The sequence below is a fragment of the Haemorhous mexicanus genome, chromosome 6 (assembly GCF_027477595.1).
Source record: "Haemorhous mexicanus isolate bHaeMex1 chromosome 6, bHaeMex1.pri, whole genome shotgun sequence".
Classification (NCBI taxonomy): domain Eukaryota; kingdom Metazoa; phylum Chordata; class Aves; order Passeriformes; family Fringillidae; genus Haemorhous; species Haemorhous mexicanus.
The window spans coordinates 64,212,141-64,221,066 of NC_082346.1; the positions used below are offsets into that span (position 1 = coordinate 64,212,141).

The window sequence follows — 8,926 nt, forward strand, 5'->3', positions numbered from 1 at the left end:
TTTTCCGTGGGGAGAACCAAGCAAAGCCAGAGCGGGTGGGAGGGAAGGTTTCCCAGCGCTGAAATGTTTCATTTGGATGTTTTTCTACAGGAAACTTTCTGCTTCCAAACAACCAGGGCTTTCTGTTCAGCAGTGACCTCAGTGGGAAGAAAAATTGCTGCACAAAAGGGACGGGGAGCTGACGCCAGGAGCAGAACCTCGGCGCTGGTCCCACATGCAGCTCTGGGTGGGTCCAGACAAAGAGTTTTTCAGAGATTTTGTAAAAATAGTGGAATAAAAATCCCTCCAAAACCTGGCTCTTTTATTTGTTTCTTTTTTTTTTTTTCTTTCTTTTTCTTTTTTTTTTTTTGGGGGGGTGGGGAGGAACTGTAGAGCACAGTTGGTTTGGACCCTCTACACCAGAACCATCTCAGCTTCTTGGCTTGGCCACCACAGCAAAAGCATCCAAATCTTTCCCATTTCTTCATCTCTCCAGGCTCCTTTTGCTCCCTCGTGTTAATTGAAAAAACAACACCCCAATTAATAAACCCTGCAAGAATCCTGAGGGCCTCATTAAAATCCTTCCCTGGGAGGGTGGGGAGGCCCTGGCACAGGTGCCCAGAGCAGCTGGGGCTGCCCCTGGATCCCTGGCAGTGTCCAAGGCCAGGCTGGATGGGATTAGGCGCACTCTGGGATGGTGGAAGGTGTCCTGCCCATGGCAGGGAGTGGAACAGGATGGGATTTAAGGTCTCTTCTGACTCAAACCATTCTGGGATTCTCTGATGTTGATCCACCCTCATTAGTCTGATTTTATTCCTCTTTCTGCATTATTGACTCCTTTACTTCAGTGGGAACTGGGGCAATTTATATTCATATATTCATCTATTCATGTATTCAGGGGAGCAGTTTTGGTGATGGCCCTTCCCAATAACACCTTCTCCAGATGGAAGAGATTTCCCAAAAGATGCTTCACTATTTTGACCCCTGAGCAGTCAAGATTTGGGGTGAATTTTGCTCTCCAGAGAAAGGCACCATGGATCACATCCGTGCTAGGAGACACCCAAGACAGAGTTCCCATTACAACAGCCAACAAAACCGAGCCATGGTTTGGCAAATTGTGCACTCAAAATGCTTCAAAAAGAGTTTTGGACTAAAAAGCCCTTTTTCTGCTTGTTCTGCAATTATTTCACTCCAACACTGAGCTCAATTAATTCCAGAGTACACTTGAGAGAAGAAAGGAGAGAAGATGAAACCTGCACTCTAATTTTCCAGAGCATTAGGCCTGTGGCAAAACACATCTCAGCTAAGCCATCCATGAGATTTGCTTCCCAATCCCAGGCCAGGGAGTTTTCCAGAGGACACGTGGGTAAGGAATCCCAGCCTGGGAATGCCACTGGGATTCAGAAGTGCTTTTCCAAGAAAATGCCAACCAAGTGCTTTTCCATCCTCTGGGTGCTTCAGGACCCCATCCTGGAGTGTGTTGCTCCAGTTGCTGCCATGACCCCATTTCATTGCTTTAATTTGTGATGTTTGTATGGATAGAAATCCTGGCATCTCCTGCTGGGGATCCACGATGAAACTTGAAGGAGTTAAGGGTGGAAAAGCCCTCTAAAGTCATCAGACCCAGCCTTTAACCAGCACTGCCAAGCCCACCCCAAGTGCCACATCCACAGGGATCTGTAACCATTCCCTTCTCCACATTTTATTTTTGCAGATCTGAGCAACCAGTTTTCATCCCAGGAAAAAAACTCTGGGAGAGGAAAAAACAGGGAAAAGCATCACTTGCAAAAAAAGGGTTTGCTTGGGCCCATGTCTATGAGAGGAGCCCACAAATGAACTGTTGCAGGTGGAGGGTTTTTCTCCATGCCTTGGATTGCTGTTGGATGTCTGGAGCTGCACCCTGCCAGGATTGCTGGGAGCGTGCTCCATGTTTGCAAACTCGTGTCAAAAACACCTTGGAATCTGCCAGGAAACAAAACTCCAAAGAGAAACTGGGGTGAATCCTGGCCTTTTATTCCAGCTCTGATTAAAAAAAAAGATAACCTGTCTTGTCATGGGAAGTTTGTCCCTAAAGGAGAAATCAAAACATGCCCTGGTGAGGAGGGTCAGCCATATTCCCACAGAACACCTCGGTTTTGATGGAATCATTTTCTCTGCCAGAAAAAATCACTTTGTAACAAAATCCCAGCCCCTGGGAGATAGGATGTGACAGATCCCATCCATCAGGACCATGCCAAGGAGGAGGTGGTACCGGGGCTGCTCCAAGGGCGTGCTGGGAGATTATCCCAAGTTTACCTTGGCTCCAGAAGACCCTTGCAAGTTATCCATGTGTCTCTGAGCTGACATTTAAAGGTTGGGAGGTTCTGGCTGGCTACAGAGCTCTGATCTAATTCCATTCCAGTGTTTTCCTTGTCATGAGCTTGTTCCTGGCCTGATCCAAAGTCATATTTTCTACGGGAACAGTTGTGTTTTGGATCTCCTCCTTGTCAGAGGCTTGTCCCAGGAGGGCTTTGAACCAGAAGGACTTTTTCCAGTTTTCAGGACTCGCGTGACCTCATCGTGTTTTCTCGGCGCGGATCAGAAGTTGAATGTCAAGAAAAATAAAAAGTATTAATCCAAAGATTAAGCTTGCAGGGAACGTGGAAAAGCAGCAAGCTGGGAAAAACAAGCCAGAAGACATGAGAGCATCAGTTCAATACCACAAGAATTAAAAAAAAACCCCAACCCACAGACAACCTCCCCCTCAAAAAAATGTGAAGAATTCCCACTGCTTCACAGGAAGTTTGTTACGCTTGTTGTTTTCCCTTCTGAAGACTAATATTTTGATTTTTAAAACTTCTGTCATGAGCACAAGGCCACCTGCTCCATGCCTGAGAGCAACCAGCTGGGTTTTGGATGGGATCCCTTTGGACTAGCCTGGTTTTGGGAGCTGCCAAACAAACTCTGCTGAGATCCTCACCCACGGGCACAAGGCAGGAGAGGTTGGGTTGTGTCTGCAGCCAGGTGCTGATTTGAGCTGGAAATTTGGAATTTGGGGAGCAGCACGAATTTTCATCCCAGCTATCAGCAAAGTGGGGTTGGATGCTGCTGCTGCTTCTGCTCGGGGTGGAGATGACACAAACACCCCTGGGAAGCTCTCAAAAGTCAGCTGGGGCTGTGCAATGCTAAGCTCAGCCCAAAAAGGGTTTTTTTTAAATGTTTCTTTCTAATTACAATGCTCTTCAGCAACAGCAGAGCAGGAGCAAGGGCTGCTTTTCTCTCCCCAGTCATCTCAGTGCCATCTATCTCCCAACAGTTCGTTTTAATTATGCAATTACAGTGTGTACAAAGCTTTCTGTGAGCTCCAGTGGATAATTAAAACAGATGGGGAGCTTAATGGGACCAACTCCTTTTTCTTCTTTTAATTAATGTGTTAACAGTTTATGGGCCAGCCTGTGGAGATCTGCTCCTCAGCAGCTCTGGGGGGTCCACAAGTCCCCCTGGGGTGTGCAGCCCTGTCATGGGCGTGGAGGTGCTGTCCCAAAAGTGGTGGTGGTCACCAGAAGGCCCCTACTCACCTCATGTGTCACCTCCGTGGTGTCCTGGCACTGGTGAGGCATGGACACCCTCCAGGTGGTGCTGGATGGATGAAAGTCTTCCAGGAATGCACAGATCTCCTGCAGCTCCAGGATATTCCAAGCTCTTCAGGAGATCTTCTCAAGTCTCTGCTGGAAGAGACAGTGGAGGAAGAGGAAGAGCAAGAGGCAGGCATGGAGATGGGAGTTCCAGGACAAAACCCACTCCAATTCCAACCTGTGGGGATGCAAAGAGTTTTTGGGGACAAGCTGTGGGGCCCAGCAGTGGTGCAAGACCAGAGAAGGGATGGGGCATGATAGAATCATGGAATCACAGAATGCTTTGAGTTGGAAGGGACCTTAAAGTTCATCCCATTCCTCTCCTGCCATGGCAGAGACATCTCCCACTGTCCCAGGCTGCTCCAGCCTGGCCTTGGACACTTCCAGGGATCCAGGAGCAGCCCTAGCTGCTCTGGGCACCCTGTGCCAGGCTCTGCCCACCCTCACAGGGAAGGAGCCCTCTGTTTGCCCAAGGTGACTTGGAATTCCAGGATAAGGCAACAGGAGGCTGTGGAATCTTGGTGGCCTTGGGAATTAGGAGCTGTGTCCAGTTAGAGCTGATGCAGAATCAAACAGGCATCAAATGATGCAGGTGAGAGCCCCCAAAAGAAGGGGAACCCCCAAATTGCCCCTATTTAACTTGCTGAGCTCACAGAACACCAGGAGTGCCAATGGTTTGTGAGAGCATTGGAGAAGTTCATGGGATAAAAATCCACCAGGTTCCTGAACTCTCAAAAGCCCCATCAGGAAGCCTCTGAGCTGGACAAGTGAAATGAAATATCCATCTCTGAGTGACTCTCATGGGACAGGGTGGGCTGGGAGAATTAAAGGTCTTTTCCAACCTAAACAATTCCAGGATTCATTTAATCTATAACCAACTTCAGCAGGGCAGTGCATGGTCTGCAGGCAGAAGTGCAAAGCCTGAGAGAAAGAAGGAAGGAAGGATTTGGAGAGCAGCTCCCAGCCCTGTGGGTGGCTGTGGGCACATTTCAGGACTAGCCTGATAAACTGACAATATTTTATAAACTGGCCCTGATTGCAGCAACAAGCAAATCTGGAGAAGAATCCCCTCCAGCCCACCACTGGATTAGGGATAAATCCCAGAACTTCCTTGGCCTCTACTGGCCCCTGGGATGAGCTTCCTGAAAGAACAGCACTTTTGTGGGAATGATCCCCGAGCAAAAAAATGTCACTTGATGCCATCTAACAGGAAAACTTCCCTGCAGAGGTTTGCTTTCACAGAATCACAGAATTCACAGAATTCACAGAATCCCTGGGTTGGGAGAGACCTTCAGGATCATGGAGTCCAGTCCAGCCCCAACAGCTCAACTGAACCCTGGCACCCAGTGCCACATGCAGGCTTTGTTAAACACACCCAGGGATGGGGACTGCACCACCTCCCTGGGCAGAACATTCCAGAACTTCTTCATCTTTTCTGTAAAACACTTTTCCTGATATCCAACCTGTATTTCCCTTGGTGCAGCTTGAGACTTTGCCCAAGTCCTGATGCTCTTCCAGGCTTGGAGTGCTGAGTTCCCACCAAGAGCTCCCACACCAAATTTTTCCTGTCAAAATCACAGCTGAGGGATGAGCAGGGCTGGCCAGCTGAAATAATAATCCCATGGTCAAGGGGAAAACAAGGAGTTATTCCTGAGAGCCTTGGGGTGTTGTGTGGATTTGATTTCAGGATTTTCAGTGGCAGAGTGCAGCTTCATGGAGGTGCTCAGGGATGTGCACCGAGGGCAGACAGGGCTGGAGGGGACAGGGACACACACACAGATGCTGCAGGCTGGCTTTCCCCACATCTGCAGCCCAGCTGTTGGGCCACAGCTCAGCATTGCACAGCTTTTCCAGCTGAAAAATGTTAATAGCAGGGAGAGGGACACCTCGGGGAGGGAAAGCACAGCTCAGCAGCCGCATTCCAGCACTGGGAGAAGCTTTGCATGGCACTGGAGGCATTTGGATGCTGGGGGAATGGATTTGGAGGAAAGCATCCAACCACAGGGATGTTCTCAGCCATGCCAAGCACGCTGTCCCCAGTGAGGGTCACTCAGCTGGGCCAGTATCAATCATCCTGTGATAAGCCCTGTCCCCCATCCCAGCTGTCCCAGTTCCCCTGCTGCCCCTCTCCAGCCACAACCCCCAGCCCTTCCATTGCACAAGGAGCTCGTTGCTACAACAGGAATTGCAAAAACCCCCATGGAAACTGCTTGTCAGCCAAGCCCAAACCTCGCTGTATACACAGCATAAAATTTAGTTGCTTCAAACTTGCATTTTTTGGCTCAACTCTCCTGGCCACATCCTGAGCCCGAATGGATTGAATTACTGAGCACAAAATAAATTCCATCTGAGCAGGCTGCAGCCCTTGTCTCCCTGAACAAAGGCTGAGGTGTTTGCTTTGCCTTTTTTTTTTTTTTTTTTTTTCCTTTTTGGAAGAAAACGAACTGATTTTGTCCACGTGGAGGGAGAGAGGCTGGGACACTGGGGAGAGCCGTGTTAGCCACAACTCCCTGACACCAGCCAGAGCTGGAGAGACACCATCCACTGCCTCTGGGTCAGTCCCGGGGCTCTGATGATACTGCCACCAGCATCCTGAAGTGGCAGTGCCACCTCTCTTTGTCCCTTTCTCCTCCTTTGGAGCAGGCACCACGCACCAGGTGCTGCCAAAGAGGGAAGGACCCTGAGCGTTTGGGAAGGAGGGACTGGGCTGCTCGGGGATTCTCTTTTGCCTTTAAATTGGGCAGGAGAGCGAGGGGGAAGGAGAGGGAAGGAGAGAGGGGTGGCACAAGAGCTGGAGGGGAGCTGCAAAGGCAGACACGGCACACAAACCCGGGCAGGGAATGATCCCAAAGATCCCAGCGCTGCCCGGGATGGGGCAGGAGGGGCTTGTCCGGACTCAGGTACGGAATGGGGCGCACAGAGCTCATCCTGGCCAAGGTGCACCCCAAACCCAAAGCAGAGAGGAGCCAGGGCGGCCCCTGAGCGCTGTCTCCGGGAGGGAGTCTCCGGGCCGGGCGTGGGAAGCGGCTCCGCCGGCTCTGCCTGTCCCGGCGGCCGCTCCGCCCCGAGCGCCGCTCCCCGCAGCCTCCTCTGCTCCCGCACAGCCGGACCGGGCTCTCCTCCATGGAAAACACCTCCCCGGGGGCTCCAGAGGGCCACCAGACCCCCTGTCCATGCCGGAATAAACCCTCCAAGAGGTGTGACCTCAAAGCAATCCTAAATGAGGGCATCCCCCAAAATATGGTTTAGGTACCCCAGTGCTCATCTCGCAGCCCAGCTCCAGCCCTGCAGAAGTGTTCTGGGAAAGGAATCTCTGACAGGTTTTCCTTGCTGAGCCCTGATTTGCTCATCATGAGCCCATGGAAAACACCTCATCAGGGGCTCATCCAAAGGGCCACCAGACCCCCTGTCCATGCCGGAATAAACCCTCCAAGAGGTGTGACCTCAAAGCAATCCTAAATGAGGGCATCCCCCAAAATATGCTTTAGGTACCCCCGTGCTCATCTCGCAGCCCAGCTCCAGCCCTGGAACTTCATTTTCCCAGAAGTGTTCTGGGAAAGGAATCTCTGGCGAGTTTTCCTTGCTGAGCCCTGGTTTGCTTATCATGAGCCCATGGAAAACACCTCCCCAGGGGCTCATCCAAAGGGCCACCAGACCCCCTGTCCATGCTGGAATAAACCCTCCAAGAAGGGTGACCTCAAAGCAATCCTAAATGAGGGAATAAGTCCATCAATGGGTGTGACCTCAAAGCAATCCTAAATGAGGGAATCCCCCAAAATATGCTTTAGGTACCCCCGTGCTCATCTCGCAGCCCAGCTCCAGCCCTGCAGAAGTGTTCTGGGAAAGGAATCTCTGGCAAGTTTTCCTTGCTGAGCCCTGATTTGCTCATCATGAGCCCATGGAAAACACCTCATCAGGGGCTCATCCAAAGGGCCACCAGACCCCCTGTCCATGCTGGAATAAACCCTCCAAGAGGTGTGACCTCCAAGCAATCCTAAATGAGGGAATAAGCCCATCAACGGGTGTGACCTCAAAGCAATCCTAAATGAGGGAATCCCCCAAAATATGCTTTAGGTACCCCAGTGCTCATCTCGCAGCCCAGCTCCAGCCCTGCAGAAGTGTTCTGGGAAAGGAATCTCTGACAGGTTTTCTTTGCTGAGCCCTGATTTGCTCATCATGAGCCCATGGAAAACACCTCACCAGGGGCTCATCCAAAGGGCCACCAGACCCCCTGTCCATGCTGGAATAAACCCTCCAAGAGGTGTGACCTCAAAGCAATCCTTCATGAGGGCATCCCCCAAAATATGCTTTAGATAATACCCCCCATGCTCATCTCGCAGCCCAGCTCCAGCCCTGGAACTTCATTTTCCCAGAAGTGTTCTGGGAAAGGAATCTCTGGCGAGTTTTCCTTGCTGAGCCCTGGTTTGCTCTGAGGAACCAAAATGTTTTGTGACTTGTGCAATTAATTCTCTGCTTATGGACCCCTCACCTGCTCAAGGAGAGCTGGAGAGAAAAACTGGAGCATGTGTCTGCCCAACATTCCTTGGGGATATTATTTATTGACTTTATTATTTATTGACTTTACTATTTACTATTTACTGTACTATAGTATAGTATTATTATTAATTATTTATTATTATTTCTAAATATTATATTATATTATATTATATTATATTATATTATATTATATTATATTATATTATTATTATTTACTATACTATTTACCATAGTCAAGCCCTTTTTGGAGGGAAAAAAAAAAGCCCAAACAGGCTTACCACTGACACCACGGGGTTTGGGCTTTGCTGAGGCTGTGGTGGCCATGCTTTGGTGTCACCCTCCAGCTGTCCCCACTGTCACTGTGCCTTCTCACAGCTTCCAAAGTCAGCTGGGAATAATGGGACAATGGCTGAGGATGTGGGGATAATCTGGGATTCATCACATCCTGTTTGGCACAGTGACAGGGCAGGAATCTCCTCAAGGACAGTCTTGCCAAGAAGTGATGGATGCCCTGGAGCAGGACCATCCCTTGTGGGTGGGCAGAGCCATCCAAACCCTCTTGCCCATCAAGGTGGGGCTGAGCCACGTGGAGTGAGTTCTCCCTCACACTTTCTCAGGCCTGGCATTTAATGAGGAATTAATAACCACCTAATGATCTGCACACACGCCGTGGGGGTGGAGCAATCATCACCCAGCTCCTTTATCAAACCCCACATCTGCTCAGGAGAGTTTGGCACGGCCGTGGCTTTGAGCCCAGCTCCCTGGGACACATTCCTGGTGTGCCATGGAATGATGGAGCAGCTCCCAGTGAGCTTTTCCCAAATCACAGCATGGCA

General features: G+C 50.2%; 1 long non-coding RNA gene across 1 annotated transcript; it reads right to left on the reverse strand.

The window, feature by feature from the left end:
* Positions 1–1,971: 1,971 nt before the first annotated feature.
* Positions 1,972–3,856, reverse strand: LOC132328380 (uncharacterized). Its single transcript, XR_009486764.1, has 2 exons — positions 3,537–3,856; positions 1,972–2,634 (listed from the first exon to the last, which is right to left on the reverse strand). It is a non-coding gene; the product is annotated as an uncharacterized LOC132328380 (long non-coding RNA).
* Positions 3,857–8,926: the final 5,070 nt, after the last annotated feature.